This window comes from Phodopus roborovskii, unplaced genomic scaffold (assembly GCF_943737965.1).
Source record: "Phodopus roborovskii unplaced genomic scaffold, PHOROB, whole genome shotgun sequence".
NCBI classification, from domain to species: domain Eukaryota; kingdom Metazoa; phylum Chordata; class Mammalia; order Rodentia; family Cricetidae; genus Phodopus; species Phodopus roborovskii.
This window is the reverse complement of record NW_026126418.1, coordinates 74,908,068-74,928,371: the sequence shown is the minus strand read 5'-3', so window position 1 is coordinate 74,928,371 and position 20,304 is coordinate 74,908,068. Positions and strand designations below refer to the sequence as shown.

General features: G+C 48.2%; 1 long non-coding RNA gene across 1 annotated transcript in view; it reads left to right on the top strand.

The window, feature by feature from the left end:
• Nucleotides 1–19,205, top strand: part of LOC127222143 (uncharacterized) — a 74,249-nt gene extending 55,044 nt beyond the window's left edge. The window contains exons 2-3 of the long non-coding RNA XR_007834529.1: nucleotides 16,803–16,882; nucleotides 19,094–19,205. This is a non-coding gene — a long non-coding RNA (uncharacterized LOC127222143). The remainder of the gene's footprint in view (nucleotides 1–16,802; nucleotides 16,883–19,093) is intronic.
• Nucleotides 19,206–20,304: the final 1,099 nt, after the last annotated feature.

Here is a 20,304-nt window from a genome sequence, read left to right as displayed (position 1 = left end):
GGCACCCACATTGATGGAGATTTGGCATGCATATGGCTCTCGGCATGCATCTGACAATTGGATGGACACAGGGGAAGCCAGACTAACTGCTCCTTGCTGTGTGACCCTAAATCAGGTGCAGCCCCTCTCTGTTTCCAGTGTAACAAAGCCCAGCTCATAGGATAGTTCTGGTAAATGAACAGCACTTAGCACTTAGCTCCATGGTGCTTAGCAGGCAGAGGTACCTGTCTGTTCAGGATGGCTTGCTCTGGCTGTCTTCTCTGACTCATGCCTCTCTTCTTAGGCACCTGTCCAGGATGATATTGGATTACATCTTGGTTGGTGGGCTCTGTTCAGCCTGTCTAGGTGACATCTTGACTGGCCAGGAAGAAGAAAAGTGGAGCCGCTCTGCTGCTCTGACACAGATCTGCAAGAAGACCATTCTTGCTCCTAAACTGTGATCTCCAATCTGGGGAGCCCTCAGCACTTGGGGTGGATAGTAGCTCAAAGAGAGAGGCCTTCTTGATCTGACAGAGGGACAGATGGGTCAGGCTGAGGACAAAGCACTGAACTGAGCCTTTCTGTGTGAAACTTTCTCCCCCTGGCTTTCCATCTGACACCATGCTGGGGAGCATGGAGACATGCTGCCATCCATGCAGTCAGTGTTGATGAGTTAGACACTAAGTGAGTTTCCTGTGTCATGGGAGGAAGATGCTGTGAGAAAAGCCGGAAATCTGCGGAGGGCTCCGGCTCATGGGTCTTTCCATGTCAATCTAGAAGCTTCCTCACAGACATGTCCAGAGGCTGGTGTCCTAGGTCACTGTAGATTCCATCAGCATTAACTCCCACATGCCTTAGATGATGAACCCCATTCACACCAGGCTCACCTCCTCCAAGCTCTCTTGCTCTCCTTGTCTGGATCTGGAAGATTCTGGCCAAGTTCTCTCAACCCACAGGGATGGACCAGTGCTCACAGTGGGAATGGGGGGTTGGAGGGAAGCCTTCTGCCTCAGGAAAAACTCAGCAGTTCATAGCAAAGGAGTTAGTGGTGTCGCAGCAGCAGAAAACTTCAGGAAGAATATCTGATCATGTGCTCAGTGAGGTTCCAAGGACACTGCATATATTAACTGAAATTTCCAGAGAGGTGGGGGAAGCCATCCATTCCATAAGGCTGACTGACTGATTAGAAGCTGAAAGATTGTGGGGAGTTGGAATGCTGTAGGTTCAAAGCCAAATTACAGTAAGCTCTCTTAGCTTACTAAATAGCCAGGTATTCAGTAATACCTGTGTGGGACCTAACGCCCACCCTCTTGAATATTGTTACCTCCCCCAGCTTCCACAAACTCAAAGGCTCTCCATCAGACAATCGTCTGCTATTGTCTGATGCTTCTGAGACCTCTAGCTGTCACTTCCAACCTAGCAGTAACCCCACTCCCACCCATACATCTGAAATCATCTAATCAAATTTACAATGTGGGGAGTAAAGAATATAGTTAGATAATTCGTTCGCCCTTGTTTTGGTCTTACACCCAGTCGCCGTTCTCAACCCTCCCCAATGCATTGACAGTCTGTGCGTAGGTCTTGTTGAGTTTCCAGAGGTAAAGAAAAGCACATCATATGCAGACATTAACATGTCCCCTTTCTGTTTGGTCTTTAGAATTACACTTATTTGTCTTCTCTTGTGCCATCTAAGACCTCTAGGACTCTATTAAATAAAATTATGCTAAAGAACACTCAGACCCTAATATTTCACCATTAAGTAAATTATTTGCCAGAAAGTTCTGAAGGGCTGTAGGTTTTCTCTACACATTCCATTGTTGCTGTTAAAAGGTATTTTTTCCCATGAATTGGTAATATGTGCTTTTTGAATTATTTTCATACTTACTGGATTTATTTTTGTGTGTGTATGTATATATGTGTGTATGTATGTGTATGTATGTGTATGTGTGTATTCTTGTGTGTATTATATTTGTGTGTATTATGTATGCATGCGTGTGTGTGTGTGTGTGTGTGTGTGTGTGTGTGTGTGTGTGTGTGTGTGTGTGTATGCTCAATCAGTGAGTTCAGGATCAATGACAGACCCTGCCTCAAAAGATAAGATAAGGTGGCCACTGACTGAGGAGATCACCAGTGTGGATCTCTGTCCTCCATGCTCACATGCACACATGTAAATACACATGAACACATACACACACATAAATTTACACAAATAAAAGTGATGTTATCCTAAGGTACACATGCCATAAAATTGATCATCCTAACCATGTTCACATGTCCACATGCACGGTGTTCACACAGTGGTGCAGCCGTCATCACCCTGCATCCCTAAAAACTCTTCCCTCCCTTGACACCCCCCCCCCCTCTGTCCCCTCAGCCTCTGGAAAGCACCATTTACTTCCCGCCCCTGTGATTTTGACTCCTTTCGGTCACTCTAATGGGTAAATTGTGTCCTTTTAGTGGATGGCTCATTTCACTTAGCAAAATGTCCTCAAGGCCCACCCACTGCAGCATGGGCCAGAATTTCCCTCCTTTCAATGGTCGAGTACTATTCTATGTTTCCATGTTTGCCATGTTTGGTTTATCCAGACATCCTTTGGTGAATATTGGGATTGCTCCCACCTCTTGCTTATGGTGGAAATTGATGCTATGAAGATGAATGTGTTGATATCTCATCCAGTTCCCATTCTTTTGATATTTATCCAGGGATGGGTTATTTGATAATATCATAATCATACTTTTTAATTTTTTGAGGTACCTCCATACTGTTCCCCCAGTAGCTAAGCCATTTATATTTCCACCAGCAAGACACAGGGTCCATTCTCTCACTCTTATTAGGCAATTAGAAAAATAACATATTCTTTTAAAAAACTTTTTAGATATATTTTGTGTATTTGCATGTTTTTCCTTCATCTATGAATGTGCACCACATGTGTGCCTGGTGTCTGAGGAGTTCAGAAAGGGGCATCAGCTCTCCTAAGACTGGAGGTACAGACAGTTGTGAGCCACCATGTAGGTGCTGGGAACTGAACCCAGGTCCTCTGGAAGAGTCACGGTACTTTAGCCTCTGAGCCATCTCCCCAGATCCCATTTTCCTCTTTTTAACCCTAGCTACCACATGGGTGTAGGGTGGTATTCTTCTGTGATTTTGATTTGCATCTCCATAATAATGAGCTAATTGTGTGATTATTAGTATCTGGTTAATATTTTAAATCAGCTCTTGGAAACTTTCTCCTTGAATGTTATTTCTTCCATTCTCTTTATATCTCTTCTTCCCCTTTCTGTTCCAAAAAGAATCTCACCCATTTCAAAGCCGACCCTTTACCAAGAGTACATGGTCCACTCAGGAAAGCCTTCAGCCAGCACATGCCTGTCTCTGTGCAGGTGTGAGCAACCCTGGCCCCTCCCCGGGAAGCTGCAAGAATCATGCTTGCACACACACACCCTTTGCTTTCAGGTCTCAAGTTATATCTCACCCCTGTGAATCCCTTCTCCTCTTCTGAAAGTTCTGAGAGTTTGTTGTATGTGTTGAATATTCCTAGATGCTGCAGTGAGATGAGTTTTGGAATACCTGCCCCACAGTGTTCTAGAAGCAAGGGTCCTTTTAACTCATTGACAAAGCTAAATAAACCTGACAAAAGCGAGCACCAAAGGGAAGGCTGCGGGCTAATCCTACTTACAAACATGGATGCAAGCTCTTCAATAAAAGATTAGCAAATTGAATCCTGAGATATATTAAATGAATATCCCACAATGGCCAGGTGGGGTGTGTTATTGGAAGGCAAGGACAGTTCTATTTTCAGAGTTCTATTAATATAATTCATCATATTAATAGGCCAAAAGGGAAAAGGCATAGATGATAAAAAGGCATTTGATAACATTCAGCATCCATGTTGTGGGAAAACCTCTCTTGGAAAAATAAAAATAAGACACTTCTTTGGCATGCTAAGAAAGGCTCATAGAAACAGCCCATCCCTGAAGGGGTAATCCACTTTACTGGGGACACGCTTGTGTGTGTACGTGTGTGTGTGTGTACGCACATGCACGCACACATACAGCTGTGGGTACACAAGCGTGTGTGTGGTTGCACACAGAGGCCAAACAGGTCAACTTCAGGTGTCTTGCCTCAGATTCCACCCACTTTGGTTTTTGTTGTTGCTGGACAGGGTCTCTCCAGAACCTATGGCTACACAGCACAGTTAAACTTGGCCACATGGTCACACCTGTCAGTAAGACCTGGGACTCCAGTGTCCTCGTTGTGGCTTCCTAGTGCTTGGGTTACAGGATTCATACATAGGAGCTTAGGTCAATCTCTTGCATTTATACTGACTAAGCTATGTCTCCACACCAGGGGAAAAGCAGAGGGGCATTCTCCAGTCTTGTTCCACCCAAGGTGACTGTGGACCCTTCTCCCCTACTCCTCTGGATCATTTGGAGCAAACCCCTCTCCCTACAGACCTTCCAGACCCACACTTGGGGCCCAGAAAGATAAAATGGTTGTGCTGCAAACTGGACTGGATAGGTTTTTAGAAAAAATAACAAAAGGGTACACAGCCTGGTGGAAGGAGGTACCTTCAAGGGCAGTGATGTCACCCTAGCTTCCTATGTCTTCTTCCCTGGTCTCTCATCCCCCTCCCATCCCTCCTGAGATCTGTATGCTGAGCTGTCTTTTTGAAACAGTGCCCTACTTAGCTCAAACTGGACTTGAAGTTGTTTTATAGCCAAAGGTGACCTGGAACTCCAGATCCTCTTCATCCTACACCCCAGGAGCTGGGATAACAGACATACTTCGCCACACCCAGTAAGCACAGTATTGAGGATCAGATCCAGGCCTTTGGGCAGATTCTGCAAACATGATACCAACTGGGCTACATCTTCAATTACACAAACACTATCCGTTCAATGGCAACTTCCTGATCTATTGGCTTCACCATATCTATATCATGCTAAAAGCAACATCTGGAAACAGGGCAGACTCAGGTATGGGTGGCTTGCCACATGTTTTGGCTTCGTTAGCTCTCCAGACCAAGTACTATGAGCAATAGTTCTGTGGTCCAGATTTCAGGGGTCTCTGCACCCTTGGGGTTGCATCTTAACTACTGTAGAAGATTTTTAAAAAATGCTAGAAGGTCTGAGACTGTCACCTATCTATCATATTTGTCCTAAAAGTGGTTCACACCGCTGCTGCTCATCCTGATGGCCAAAAAAAATTATACAAGGCCATCTCACTACAAGGGTGTGTGACTTTCCAGGCATCTCAGGAGAAAGTGGCAGGTGGAAAATTTCTAGAAATTTCTGTCACACTGTCTTCTGTGGGTATAGTCAAAGGGAGCACTCTGGTTTGGGTTGATTCTAACCCCCAGCCTGATTGGGCTAAAAGAGGCCATGTCAATCTACTGGGGTTAGCTGGAGAGGACAGCACAGGCTGGGGCTTGCCAAAGCAGGAAGGCTGCATTTGTGGAATGTACCCAGATTTGGGTACCTCTTCCAGACAGAGTGGCCCAGTTTAAGAGAGCCTAACCTGGAACTTTCAAAAATTAAAAGATTGGGGGATGGGAGGAAGAGATCCAGAGAGAAAGAGACAAACAACAACTCCAATCCCAATCGGGCAGACACAAATAGTGACTTTTAATTATATAATCTACTTTTGATGAATTTATTTCTGACAGTTTTATAGGTTGACGAGAGAGTGCATTTTAGATGCAAAAAAACCCATTATTCATTCCAAGCTCTTTGAGCATAAAAATTGTCAAATGATTTTAATACAGTTTTAAGTTTTATGTTTATTGTCAAGGAAAAAAAAGTCCACAGCAATTACCGAGTCACATGCCCCTTAAATCTTTATGCTTCTGACAGCAAGAACAATAAAATATGTTTTTGCCCAAACCTTTTGCCATTCAGATTGACATGGCTGCTGCGACAGCTGCTTTTCTTACATCTGAACACCGTTTAAGAGAGAGAAAGCTAACTTGGACCCAATTCCTCCATGGGGGGTGGAGACGGTTGTCCCCACTGCTCTATAGCACAGAATTTTCTAGGTAGGAAGCTCAGCTCCAAAGGGCTAAATCTGGGAGTGAGATGGTGGGGAAGCCAATGGGCAAATGCATACTTTTACACAGTCTTTGATATCCTGTTGATCTGTAGGTGCTAAAGAGTGGGAATCCACCATCTGCGTATGCCATTGGTTATGTATGGATCAACAAACAGAGGACAGAGAAGGCAGCTCGCCTGCTGATCCCTGGGACCGCAGGAAACACTGGTGGGATTGAGATGAGGGGCAGGGAAACTGTGAGGTGAGATGCCAAGCAGAGGCTTCTGGCAGGTCACTGGAACAAAGTACGCCTCAGGCTTCAGGAAGGTTTGTAGTACACATCCCACTCCCGATGGCCCCACTGAAGGTGTGGATGGCTTAGAGGACTTCACCTCGCTACCTGGCTACTCATCAGTCTAGGCTGCCTTTAAAGGAGAGAAATCTCTGACCTCAGTCTGCCTAGGAGTGAACTGAAGAGGAGTCCTGGACTAAGGGACATGGGTGCTGTCAACAGTGAGCAACTTCGCACTTGAGGACAAGGCATAATAAGCACACTTGCCAGCAAAAGACAGCCTGCCCATCAGGGAGCACAGAGCCTGTCAGGTGCTAGCTCTATGTACAGAAGGGAGAATGAATGCCAGGCAGGTGGCTTGCTCTGGCCACCCCTTCATTCACCAGAGCTGCCAGGTGCTGTGCTGCACTGGAACCCCAGCAGCCTGACTGCAGAGTCCATCATCTTACAAGCTCCCCTCCCCGCCAAGTGGCACCATTTCCTGAGGAACTGAAGACTGTGGTGGTGGCTGCCATATCACTTGCTCTGCAGCCTTCCAAAGCCCTCACTGGTTGCTCTGCTGGGGAACTGGTGGTGTTTCTCTTCTCCAGTAGGTGACTTAGTGAGAAGTTCTCTTAGCCCCTGCCTGCCTCTGACTTGTGGTTTCTCAACCTGCTGGGCTGCCAAGCAACTCTGTTCTTCCTCACTTCTTTCTCCAATCCCATGGTTCCCTAGACCGCTGAGAAAGCCTCCTTTGGCAGAGCTGGTCTCTTTAGAAGCAATACCAGACTCTGGAGTTACCACACCTCCAAATGGCATGCCAGGGTGGTTCTTCTTGGCTTATTCTCTTAGGAAGATGAGTCCTAGTCATGTGAAATGATGCTTTGCAAGGAGTTTAAGGTACAAGGTGGCAAGAGCATGCTCAGAGGCTATGGAGGATGTTTTCAGAGTCCTGTTGGTGTGTCTGAACAGGTTATTAACTCTACAACAGGCAGGATGGTGCGTGCCTCTTCCAGACAGTCGGAACTAACTCTACCTCACCCTTCAGGGCTGGGCCCACAGGCTCTTTTTTAGAGCCTCCATGGATTCCTCGGTCTTGCTCATGTCACATGCTGCTTGAAAGCTCCTTTCCCAGAAGGAGCACTCACTACACTTTTAGTAAAAGTAATTGTGACTTCTGCTGATTTTCGGTGCATCTTTTTCCTCTCTATGCTGGAAGCAGTAAGCAAAACAGACTCTGGCCTTGTTGCCTATGACTCAGATCAGCTCTGGATGTTTGCCATTTCTAGACATATTCAATTGGCAAGACTCAGTCAGGTGGCCATGTCTGCTTACTCTGAGTCCTAGGGTCAAGGTCATGGTCTGTTTTGATTCCTAAAGATGGCATGGTGCCTAGCAGACAGCAGATCTCATTGTAATTTGAATGCATAGTTAGGATGTCCAGGCTGAATAGATGGAATGAATAGATGTAAAAATGGATGGGATTCATGGATGAATGAAAGGAATGGATAGATGGATTGAGTAGATGTATGCTTGCATGAATAGATGGATTGGATGGATTCATGCATGCATGCATAGATAGAATAGATTGTGTAGGATGGACAAGATGGATGGGATGGCTGGATGAATGGATAAATGAGTGGGTATGTGGATGTATGGAATGGATATATGTATGAATGGATGATGTGTGGATGAATGAATGGAATCGATTGATGAATGCACATATGCATACATAAATATATGGATTGGATGGGTGGATTGGGTATATAAGGATGGATGACTACATGCATGGGATGGATGGGTGGATAGAATGGATTAGTTTTATAGGATGGATGAATGGATGGATGGGATGAGTGGATAATGGGTGAATGTGTGAATGAATGAATGAATGAATGGGATGGGATGGATGGATAGATGCATGAAATCCTACATTCACAGCTTCCCTTGCATGCAGACATGGCCATGTGACAGTCTTGCCAGTTAAATATGTCTGAAAGTGGCAGACTTCCAGCACATGTAGTCCTAAAAGAGAATATGCCGAGTCCTAGGGAACAAAAGAAATTATAGTCAGAAGGTATTTGAGTTCCTGAAATCTTTGTGGGAAGACTCCAGTTCTCTCCCACTCCAATGGACTCAATCCCTTTACTGTAGTGGGAAATCACTGCTGTTGCATTAATATCCAGAAACGTGAGGCTTTAGCAACCAGAATAACTGAGCCCAGATGGCACACGCCTGTGACAGGTGCCACAGAAAGCAGGTCTAATTGTTCTTTGCTTTCAGCATCCCTCCTGGCTTGTTTAAAGTGGGCGAGGGCCACCTTCAAAACATTTGTTCCCTAGACCGTCCCTCTCCTGCTGTGTCAAGCAGGCAGCACAGGCTGGGAGGCGCTGGAGCAGGAGGGTCAGGCATCCTGGAGGAATTTAGACCCAGTGTGTGTTCCAATCCTGACTTGTCTGATTGTGGGCTCTTGCTTGCTGCTTCTGATACTGATTCCAGCCACATGGAAACAAGCCACCCTCCATGCTCTGGACTGGATCAAGCCTCTGCAGTGGGAGCATTTGTAAAAAGGAGTCACTGTGGTCATTATTGCTTTTCTCAGGTCCTGGTGTCTCCGCTGCAGGGAGCCCCTCACTGAAAGCATTTTGTCTCCTTCCATTTCCAAGCCAGACGGCCCCATTTTTCTCCGGCTTTCTGCCGTCTGTGAGCTGCCCGGTGCCTATTACACAAACCCCAATGCATCTTTGAAGTGAGCAGCTAATTATGTTCCAGGAAGTTATAGATCTGGAGTTTCCCCAGTGCCAGCGGCAATCGCCTGCTCCAGCTCTCATTTCACAGAGAAGCCTTCCAGGGCCTGATGGAGGCTGTAATTGGGAGCCCCTTCCCAGGCCAAGGGACTTGAGGGGGTTGTGCCCTCTGCCCCTGGGGAGGCCACTGCCCCTTCACCTCCTCAATTTGCATCCTTTGCAGGCCTGGCCCTCTCTCTGCATAGAAGTGTTGGTGTCCAGAGAGCTGTCTGTAGTGGGCTAGGGACAGAAACACAGATGTTCAGGGCTGAGGCCAATGGGAAATGTCCCTCCCTCTTGGTAAAAATCTGGTTGGTACTGAAATATTTTGTTGCTGCTGATCAACTGAACATCTTGTGTCTATTTTATACATAAAGGACTGGACCTACCTCCCATCCCAATGCCAATCCACCCTGATTGGCTTGTTTCTGCTCCCCTGGAACCAGACAACCCCTCCCAGGGCTGTCCCCCGGGAAATCACTTCCTCTCTCCACAATGACATTCTTCAGTCCCATTCATGGGACAGAGATAGGGGAATGGATGGTAGGTGCCCACAGTATAGATCTCTCACAACCCACCCACAACCAAGCATCTTCCTAAATCAGGTGCCTGGCTGGGATACCTAATTCAGGTATCATGGTGAGATAGGAGATGAATGGCCTCCAACCAACAACTCTTCAGAAATGGCTGATAACTTCAGATTAACCAAGTGAGGGCTCTGAGAGGGCAGGATCCATGGCTGTTCGCTCAGTCCTTAGCACAAAGTACAGCTTAGGGTGAGTGCCCAAAAAACTCTCCTCCCAATGGCCAAGGTGAAAGATAGCAAGAGACGATGGCAGTGTAGCACTGGGCTGGCATGCAGTAGATGCCATCAAGGCAAGGACATTTCAAATCTGATGACTTCTTCTGGCCATGTCCTGAGAGTAGTGCTGGGGTGAGTCTGTGAAACTGAGGCAGGAGAGAAAGATCTGGGTGTCTAGGTGGAACTAGAGCCAGTGTAGACCTACTGTGTGACACACTTCAAGAAGAGAACTACCTCATCCTAATTTACCCAGGATCCCACACATCAGCCTTCACAGCCCTCTTTTGTCACATTAAGAGCCATTTCTGAGGCATGAATAACCCATGTCTGGTTTAATTTGTGTCTTGTCTGGTCTGAATAGATAAGCCCCTATTCATATATTGGATCATTTGACCTTATCTTAATAGATATGGAGTCTAGGATAAAGAAGGCGATAGTTCTGATAATTTCTGACTAGTGGGAATTTACCCAGCATGCTCTCTCCTAGGGGAGCCTCACTTTATGAGATATCTTGACAATTCTGAGTGAGCTCCCAGCCACCACATGCAGAGGCAATAAGGACAGACAAAGCCTGTGGGGACATTGCACCAGGCTGAGAAGACACTCTTTCTTCAACGGCATGTTTTAACCACTCCATGGAGCAGTGAAGCAAATGGGTAGAGGACAGCAACTCCCCAGGCCTGGCTCAGTCCAGGCTGGCAGCCCAGTGAGAGCAATCTGCCCTTTCAAAGGTACCTAGTGCCAAATAGTGGACCTCCTACATCAGAGGTAAGCAAATAAAAAATGGATCTGCAGGGGAGGGATGTACTTTTGAACTCTCAGATGTGACCACATGCCTGACAGGAACAACTGAAGGCAAAGATTCTGAAGGTTCCTATGGAGTAAATCATCATAGCAAGGAAGGAGCTTCCCCATGATAGGAAAAATAAAGAAGGAGACACAGGAAGGGGCCAGGGCAAGATGTAACCCCCAGGACACCCTTAGTGACTACTTCCTCCAACTAGGCTCTACTTCCTACTTTTTACCACTTCCTGATAAGGTTATCACCCTATGAATCCAGCAAGAAATCAGTCTATGGGATGCATCAGAGCCCTGAAAACCTGGTCACTTCTCAAAAGTTTATCAGCTGGCAACTAAGCCCCCAATACATGAGCCTTTAGGAGGAACATGCCATAGCCAAATGATAATAGTCAGCTAGGTATCTAATCACCATCCATCCATCCATCCTTTCATCCATTCATCTATCCATTTACCTGTCAATCCATCCACTCATCCATCCATTTACATACCCATTTGTTCACCTGTCCATTTATCCACTCACCCACCATTCGTCTTTTTGCCTACCAACCAACCTATCTATTCATCCATCAATCCATCTACTTACCCACTCACCCACCCACATATCTATTCACTCAAACACCCATTTATTATCCTTCATCTACCTTCTGTCTACCCACTAATTCATCTATCTATATACATACCTATCCATCTATCTATCCATTTATTCATCCACCTATCCACCCACCCATGTATCCATGCATTCATGCACCCATGCATGCATGCATCCATCCACTTACCTATCTATCCACCTACCTACATATCTGTCATTTCACCTACCCATCCATCTGTGCATCTATCCATTCCTGAATCCACCCATGCATGCATGTAAGCATCTATCTTTCCATTCATTCATCCATTTCTATCCCTTCACCTATTTACTTATGTGGCTATTCACTTATGCAACCGTCCATCCATGTATCCACTCACCCTTCAATCCTTTATTCTCCACCTACTTTCTAGCTACCCACCAGCCCACTCACCCATATATTCACCCATTCATCCATCCATCCACCCACCCACCCACCCATCCATGTACCAATGTACTCATTCATCCACCCATTTGTTTGTCCTCTATATATCAGACCATCCACATTCCTATCGCGGTTAAATAAGGATCAGGATAAACAAATAGGCCGAATAGATGTTTATTCAGGGAGAAATAACTTACAACCTAGACAGATGAACACCAGGAAATTCAACCTGATGCTCTCCTGTCCAAGTCACACCAGCAAGAGAGAGCTTTTCCCGGCTCTCTCCGACCTCCTTCCCCAGGTCACTTCCGCCCATGGCTCCACCCCCAATGGGCGTGGTCAGTGCCACAGAAGGACTATCTCACTACACATTCCCACTTTCCCATGCATCCATGCATCTACCCAATACTATCCATCCACTCATTTAACCATCTACACACCAATTCATTCACTCATTCATCACCCACCTAACTGAATATCTGTCCATCCACATACCCACTCATGCACCTCCGCATCCACAAATTTATACATACACATATACATACACCTATCCACCCATCTACATCCGTCCACCTGTTGTCTTTCATGTACATACATACATACATACAATGGTTCTTCAGATCCAATCTTGTGCAAGGCACTGTGGTGAGTGTTGTAGAACCATGGAGGAAAATATAGCTATACGTCTGCCCCTAACAATTTTCTGCTCCAAGGAAAGCAAAATAGTAAAGCTGTTGGACCAACCTCTAGGATGTGTTGACAATGACTCCTTTGTGTGTCGAAGCCCCCATTGCTTCAACCAGACAATGGGCATCCTGAAGTCCCCTAGGAACAAAGCCAGTTCAGAAAAGATTAGGTGACTGAAAAGAGGGAAGACAGATGGGTAGATGGGTGGATGATATGACAGATAAACCACAAGACCAAAGACAGAAGGCCTGTCCACAAAGCTGAGCTAGAAGCTGGTACTCTGAACCCCCCCTGCCCCTGGCAAGGTGTAAGTCACCCCTGCAATGCTTGAATCCAGGGCTGTGAATCTGGGGCTTGGCCACCCTGCACTGTCAGGTCTTATTATTGTGACCTAGATGAACCACCAAGGGCCTAAGCTCAGAGCAGGGTCCATGGCTGTTCCTGCTACCAAGCTGAGTGGGTCTCCAGGCCCCTCTGGCCCTCTGATAGTGCCTCCCGCCTCTTTCTAATGGGAAGATCGATCTCCTGGATGGAGAAGCCAGGATCAATAGAGGAGTTGATTAGTTCTGCATTCTCACTGCCATCTGTTTCCAGCGAGATGGTGTCATGGAAAGGGCATGGACCCAGAGCCAGCAGCTGGGCTGTGTCCAGCCTTACCACCCACACTCCTAGCCAACTCTTTCCCCTTTCCTCAGCTTTCTCACCTCGAAAATGGGGTTCCTCTTGTTGCCATAGGGCTTGCTCTGAACCCCTGCATGCCAGACACTGGGTTTGGAGAAAAAGGTTTGTGGCTTCAGAAGAGGGAAGAAGGACCTGGATGAGCCTGTCCCTGTGTTTCAATGACAAACTCCTAACCTCTGAGAGGCAGGGAGGGGACCCAGGGTATTCTACCCTACATTGGTGTCTCTGTACTTAGGCTTCAGACTCAGGCTCCACAGCCTTGTGAGCCTATGCAGCAAGTGGGTGAGCTGGATTGAGTAAGGGAATGCCCATGCTAGAGGAGACAGGAAGTTAGAGACTTGGGACCTCCACATGTATGTCTGAGTCCTGGAGTGTAAGCTCACAATCAGATGAGAGGCCCTGCCACAGCATAGAGGGCCTTGAGAGGGTCAGGGCTTCCTGGGCCTCTCTGGCTATTTCAGTGGAAACTTGTCTCATTTTCCTAGTCATAAATCTAACCCTGACTCAACAAATATAGAAAAGAACAATAAGAAAACTCAGGCCCTTCTCAACTCTTATCCCCTAGAGATCGCCACCCTTCATGGTGCTTCTTCTTCACAAGTGGCCATGCTCACTGCTCATCCAATGGGTCTTCAGGTCGGCCTTGCTTGGGTCTGCCAGCTAGAGTTCCTACCATCTCTGATCCTCAAATGTGTGTGATGAGTAGACCTTGTCATTACTGGTGCCATGCCACCCTGCACATACTCCCAGTACCCTCCAACACCAGGTTGGGTAAAAGGTCACAGAGGCCCAGTGAGCTGGTGAGCTTCAACCACACGCTGAAGTAGATAACTGTAAGGGTCCCACAGCAGAGTCTCACAGAGATTCTGCCCTGCAGACTTTAGAGAGATGGCCAGGGCTCTACCATGCCTTGGTGTCATATTCCTGAGAGCTACTTAACGAAAGAGCCTCAGAGAGGGATTCCATTTGCTCAAGATCACATAGAAGTTCAGGCAAAGGTCAGCCAGAGTTTTCTGTGTGGCCAGTGTGTGTCCCCGACCCTCAGTGGGTTGCTGAAGTGAGAGATCTTCACTCTGTCCTCAGTTAGATGGAACTTTGATTGATGCAGGGAATGGGCCACAAGAGGTGTGTGCTGCAGGGTGAGAGCAATTGAAAATGGTGGGTATGAAGGAAGATGGCTTTGCAATAATGCCATCTAAAGTTAGAAAGGCTCATTAGTCATCAGTAGATTTGGACTTTGGTTTTGAAGGTGCTTGACAGAAGCCCCATCCTTGCCAATATCTGAGCTCACCAGTTTGCCCCTTCATTAAAGCGTTCACATGCACAAGATTACAGGTGCACTCACCCTCACACTCAGGCACACCTGCATGTAGTCATATGTCCACATTCCTGCAGGCCCCATATTGCACATTCACAGGCTTGCATACCTGTATACTTGCACACTTGGTTTCAACCATTCCTTTTCCATCTCCTTCCATTTGCTCTAGCTCCTTTACCATTTCTGTCTTTGCACTCTTTCCTTCCTTTCTGCTGTCTTCATCCCTTTCTTCCTCCCTCGGCCCTTGTGTCTCTGACTCAGTACCTTTCTTTCGCATCCCATCCTCAGGGCTCTCCATATCTGGAGATCCACTAGGATGGGTGCAGCTCGCCCAGGACCTGCACCCAGCCCCTCCCACACTGGAAGAGGTGCCTCTCTCTCCCCCATTGCCCGTGTGGGTGCCGGTTATTTCACCTGCCTTTGGATATGAAGCTCAAATTGCACATCAAAAGGATAATGCATCTTTAAGCTGTTACAACGACTTCTCAATTTTTCATTTCCTGTCAGGGTGGGAGCTGCAGGGGGCAGGGCGGCCGCCGAGCCTGTCTCCTGCCAGCCAAGTGTCTGCCTGGATTTGAGCAGTAGGAAACCCAGGGGTGATAAATCGCTATTTCTAAGTAAATTTCATGCATTTGCCCTTTGGTTAAAGTCTCTCCTCTCAGCACTTTCCCTGTGCACACAGCCCGACTAATAACGCTCCGTGCAAGCTCTCTCCACTGTGACAACTGATTGCACTTTGAAGTAATAATGGCTGATTTAATAATTGGTATAATTTTTCACTAGTACCTGAATGTCATCGACGCACAAAATAAGCTACCTGGGCCTACGGCTGCAGCACTTTCCTTTCTCGGGGAGATCAATAATGCATTAAACCCCCAACCTGGGACCCCAGGGGCCAGGCCTGGGGAGATGAGGGAAGCAGTAATGGGGATGGGTGGGGTCACACTACAGTACCTGGAGGGCAGAAAGGCTGGACAAGAATAAGCTGCTCTCCCCGTCACACCCTGACTGGAGAGCAGAGAGCACCATGAATCCTCTGCCAAGACCCAGCCCACTCTCCAGGTCCCACATCAATGTCTCTCCCCTCTACCACCAAAAGTACTGGGGAGCCCTAGAAGGCTGGAGACACAGGAAACTCACCCCCAAACACCCACACTAATTGTGTACTGTGCATATGTACACACACATGCGTGCACACACACACAGAAATCCACTCAGACCCCCTCATTGTCAGTTACTCTCAGGGGCCTGGTTTCCTTATAAGCCATGTGCATTGCTGTGACAGGGTGGCCAGTGAGAGCCACAGGGTCTCTCAGGGCACATGTGTGTGTTAGCTTCTCTATCCTGATGCCACATGAGATGTATATAGCTGTCAGTGTCCAAGTGTTTGCCTGACGAGTCTTGGTAACGGTCAGGGTTGAACCTCTCTCTGCCTGCCTTGGCCTTGAGAGCTTGCTCCTTGCTAAAGTCAGCATATAGCAGGATAGAAGCAGTGACAACCTCCCGAGTGGGAAGCCTACTCCTCACGATGTCTTCTCTGCTAAGGGTACTCTTTCACACCTGCATTGATAGAACCTACCCATAGAGAGAGCACAAGCTCCTCAGGTGCCTCTGCTCCTGTCCTTGGAGTCCTCACATACTCTGTGCCCATCTGAAAGGAGGTCTTGAGAGCCATGGGCTCTCAGGTCCTGTGAAGATGTAGTAATGGGATGAATGTATTATCTTTACCGTGCCTTCCTGGTCCTGGATGGATTGCATTGGAAGTGGTTTGGGGGTGGGGGTGGAGGTGGGGGTATGTGTGCATGGTGTGTGTGTGTGGTGTGTGCGCTCTGCTTGCTTGTATGTGGGATGTAGGCAGAGCCTATGTATGCATGCATCATGTGGAAGCAAGAGAAGGGTGTAAGGTGCCCTGCTCCATCACTCTCCACCTTATTCCCTTGAGACATGGTCTCGCACTGGACCTGGAGCCAAGCAGGTGGCCAGCCAGCTGCATGGATCCTGTCTCCATCTCCAACAATCCTGGGGTTACAGATGCACACACAGCCACAATCTCCACTGCACCCTCCCCACTGCCTGGAACTGTCTGAGTTTGGTGGTGGAGACAAGCCTTGGAACAGACTCTGGGCAGTCAAATCTGTACATCTAAAGGTCAATTCCATCTGTACAGAGAAGTGACACCCACCTTCAAGGGGACACCCAGATTGTCGTTGGGGGTTTTCCAGGGTTGCACAGACACCAAGAGGGTATGAAGTCCGTGTCTTGGCCATAGCTGGACCAGTGAGGCCAGGTTATTCCCCTCCCCAAGTCTCTCCCCTGCCCTCTGTGTCTGGCTGTGAACCAGGAAATGGATTTCAGCTTCACCTCCTCCCCAGATAGATCAAACATCTTAAGTGAGATTATTCAAGACCCTCCATTGTTTCTAACTCATTTCCTATTTTCCAGTTGAAGAACCTGCCAGAAGCGCTCAGTGGCAGAGATTAAAACAATTTTAGAAGCCGGAGCCCAGTGCCTCTCGTTGGATGGTAAGCAAATTGGATGTCTGTGAGAGGCAGGCAAATTTTATTATCAACACATAGTTTGCGACTTAAGTATCCTTAAGACCCCCTGGTGCTAAAGAGTTCTCGGCAGGAGGTCTTGGGGGGGCTAGATGAGGGGTGGGAGGGAACCCCCCAGCCGGGCCCCTGCAGGCCCAGGCACAGTGGGAGCTGTCAGACCCTCAGGAGCAGACAAACCCACCCTTGTCATTCTCTTCCACCACCAGGCACGGGTTTGGCTCTTAGAATATTTTTCTCCGTGAGTGCTCTGACCTGTTTGTTCCCCAAGAAACCAACTCAGAGAAGGGAAGGGTCTGGCATAATCTCACACAGCAAACAAGACAATGAGTCAGAAGAGGAATGCCACACTCGCTTGTTTCAGCAGACTGCAGAAATGGTTGATGCATTTTCTTCCTGCGACCGTAGAGTGGCCAAGGAGAGAACTCTGGAGGAGCGCCCCTTGTCCCAGCCAAGGGTGTCCTTGACTAGCTCACAACAAACCAGTCTCTAAGCTCGTGACAGGAACTAGTTAGCTTTGACTGGACTCTCAGTGGGCTCTGCTGAGGCCACTGGAAACCACCGCTCTGGGCAGGAGAAGTGGTTGCTAAAGATAAGCACATTGTTTAAGCAACTGAAAGTGACTGAGTATGGAGTGACTTGTTACATGGCTGTAGCTATCTGGTGACAGGAGATGCAGGCCTCCTGTCCTTGCTTCAGACCCTGGAGGCCTGTCCCGTGGAAGCAGATGTTCTGTTTCTGGCTGCTGCTCCGATGGCCCGGTGCATCTGGAATGATGGAGATTTGTGTAACCCTGACAACCCAGAGCTTTCCCAGGTGTTCTTTGACATTGCTTCCCTCCCCCAGATTCCCTCAGACTGACTGGGAGGCCGTGGGCTACATGCTCTGCCAGGGCTGCATCCTCAGCCCAGTCCTGGGAGGGAGGCATTTCCTTCATATCTTATAGGTGCAGGAACAGACTCAGCAGTGTGTCCCACAGACTGCAATGGGCTGTGTTCAGGACAACCTGTGTCTGTACACACTTGTTGACAAAACCTTTGTCCAGAGCCCGAGTGAATAGTCATAGAGACCCCCAGACCAACCCTTCTTGGTGGTAGCCTATCTCAGACTAGAGCCTGTCTGTGTCACTATCTGTATATGAATCTCAGTTGGCCACATTCTGCTCTTCAGACTGTCCTACCCAGTGGTACTGATTTCTGAATTGGGAAGCCTCCTTCCCCGCTAGGCCTCAGCTCCTGGAGCCACCTATTGCATCTGAGCACAGGTACACAGTGGGGTTTCCTGGGTTTTGTGGCTTGGACAGTGTGACTGAGAAGGAAGAATTGGTCTGGCATATGCAGAGCTGGAGGCCACCCGGTATGGCAGGTAGGACAGGGACAGCAGATGTCTTTGGGGGCTACACCCAGACAGGTGCTGTTCTGACCCCTGCTACACAGATCGGAATCCTGGGACAGCAGCCACCCCTTTCTCTCCTCGAGGGCTTCACTGGGCCTCTGTGGGCCACCAAATCCAGAGCTTTCCACTTCTTGGTGGCTCCAACTTCTGAACTGGCCATTGTGATTCCTTGGCTTTCCCAGCTGCTCCTGGAGGTGAGGAGCAAACACTTGTGACTTGGAGTGACACCCCCCAGCTCAGCAATATCCCACAGGGTTCTAGGCTAAGTACCCTAGACACTGTGTCAAGCAGAGCTGGCTAGCAAGACCTCAGTTAGAGCAAAGGCTAGCAAGACCTCAGTTACAGTACAGGCCAATTCTGGTGTCCATGTCCTCCCGAGGGCAGAAACACTGGCTCCATCATGAGCCAAGAAGGGCAAGAGAATGAAGAATGGATGGGGGAGTGATTATGACACACATTCTTAGGAGCAGTGAGGGTGGGACACATCTTAGCTGCATGCTAGAGCATCAGTGTGGCCTGTCCCCTCAGCTGTGACATAGGACTGAGGTAGAGCTCCCACTCCCAGGGCCCATCTGGCCAAGTCCAGACTCCAGAAAGTGACAAGGCCTTAGCCCATGAATTTGGTTACCAATATTGCGTCCCAGGAGCTGGCAGTATAGGGGACAGGGTGTTAGAGCCTAGAGGGCTAAGCCCCGGAGATGGACCAGCAGAGAGCTGGGAAGGTTCCAGTGAGAGTGCATGGCCCGGAGCCTGCATTGTCCACGTGGTTTACCTCCCCAGTCTTAGGACTGGAGGCTTTGTGGCCATCTGTGTGCCAGGCACTCAGCATGTCGTGAGAGCAAGTGTTTGTGATACATGATGCACGACATGGACCCTCAAAGCTGGTACCCGTGTCAGGTAAGCCCTGGGTTGATCCTCCAAGGGCCATGACTTCAAGATCACATATAATCACTACTGAATCTTGTGTCATGCACAACTGTGTGTGCCACCTCTCCAGACCCTCCCCGCACCCACTCCCTATGTGCAGACTAACACCAAAGCACAAGGACTGAGAGGGGCTGGCCCTGGGTTACTGGCCAGGCCCCATGCCAAGACTCCTTTTCAGTAGCTCTTCCCACAGATGTCCCCCAAATTAGCAGGTGTAATGCCAACATGGCCTCCATTTGTGCGGATGTAATTCCTAAGGATGCCTAGACAGAGGGCATACCCAGTGGTCCTCAGTATTGATGGCCCATGAGCACCCTGTGGGTAAAGTGCTGAAAGACCACACAGTCCTGGCTTTTCCCTAGCAGATGACATAGGACTCCCTGGAGAGGAGTCATCTCTGTATGTTACAAAGCTCTCTGTATCACCCTCATGGTGCCAGGCTGGGGCCAGGTATGACCAAACTTTAGTGGCTATGTGGGCTAGTTTTGTGACAACTTGACACAAGCTAGAGTTATTGGAGAGGAAGGAGACTCCCCTGAGAAGATGCCGCCATATGACTGAGCTATAGAATATTTTATTAATTGTGATTGATGGGGGAGAGCCCAGCCCATTGTGTGTGGTGCCATCCTGGACTGATGGTCACGGATTCTATGAGGTAACAGGCTGAACAAGCCATGAGGAACAAGCCAGGAAGCAGCACCCTCCATGGCCTCTGCATCAGCTCCTGCCTCCAGGTTCCTGCCCTGTTGAGTTCCTGCCTGACTTTCCTCAGTGATGAACTGTGATGTGGAAACTAAGCTGAAAAAACCGTTTCCTTCCTGACTTGCTTTGGTCATGGTGTTTCACCACAGCAATCGTGACCCTAAGACAGCGGCTTTCTTGCCCATCCTAAGGGGTTTCCATTTTCATATCAGCTTAAAGCTGTATTCATCTGGATTTCATTTAAACCATTTCATGAGTCACTTTAACCTCATGTGAAATCCCAAGTGTCCTCCCATGTGGGGGCACCCTGGAGTGCTGGGACACCCTTTGATACTGGAATGCCCTCCTACAGGCTCTCCTGAAACCCT